Raw genomic sequence first — 1,159 nt, 5'->3', positions numbered from 1 at the left:
AAGAGTTATGCAGACCTAAAACGCTAGGAGGTAACCTACGAAATTGGAGACAGAGCATATCTGCGAGTATCACCCTTGCGAGGAGTGAAACGTTTTGGAGTTAAAGGAAAGTTAGCCCCGAGATTTGTAGGACCGCATCGCATTTTGGAACGGATGGGAGAAGTTGCCTACAAGTTGGAGTTACCTGAGGGATTGTCAGGAGTCCATGATGTGTTCCACGTTTCACAGCTGAAGAAGTGTCATGCTGAGATGGTTGATATACCATTAAGAGATACAGTACCCTTGGAGGTGATTCAGTTGGACAGTGATTTGACTTACGAGGAGAAGCCAGTTAAGATTCTTGAGTTTGCCAGCAGAGTCACCCACAGTAAGGTTATCAAGTTTTGCAAAGTTCATTGGAGCCACCATACCGAGGATGAAGCCACCTGGGAACGAGAGGATGATCTCCGCAAGGACCACCCATACCTATTTTCTAGCCGACCCGAATCTCGAGGGCGAGATTCATCTTAAGGGGGTAGCTTTGTAATATCCCAAATTTTCAATTTGGAATGTTATACATAGAACATCCATGCATATCATGATTTAGTGCATTTCCATTCCGCAATCCTCGAAATCCTAAGCAACTCAAGGACCCACGGAGAGAGTTGGGGATTTTCCGGTTTTCATATTTGATTTTTATCAAATAATAAAACGAGGATTTTGATTTTAATAATTTTTCTCTTCGAGAAATATTTCATATTAAATCCAATGAGTGGAGATAATATGACTTCTCCAAAATAATTGAAATATTGGAGGAAAATATTAAAATCATTTATTGGGTTTTATTTGGTGTTATTCGGATTTTATTTGCATTAGAAAAATTGCATGTTTTCAAAAATTGCATTTTAGGGCCAAGAAAATGTTCAACTCGTCCTAAATATTTTATTTAGACGGTGAAAATTTGTTTTGGCATTTTTAGGTTTTTATTTATTTTTCTAGGATTTTATTTTGGTCGGTGAAGTTTTTTTTAAAAAGAAGGGTTCCCGCGCCGACTGGGCCTATGGCCCAGCCGCGCCAGGCCTCCGCGCCAGGCCGCCGCCGCCGCCTCCTGCGCGCGCGCGCCGCCGCCGCCGCCACTCAGACCGGAGTCCGAGTTGGACTCCGTCGCCGCCGCCTTGCC

The sequence above is a fragment of the Triticum dicoccoides genome, chromosome 7A (genome assembly GCF_002162155.2).
Source record: "Triticum dicoccoides isolate Atlit2015 ecotype Zavitan chromosome 7A, WEW_v2.0, whole genome shotgun sequence".
Lineage (NCBI taxonomy): Eukaryota > Viridiplantae > Streptophyta > Magnoliopsida > Poales > Poaceae > Triticum > Triticum dicoccoides.
The sequence above is the reverse complement of the archived record's forward strand: the minus strand, read 5'-3'. Positions refer to the sequence as shown.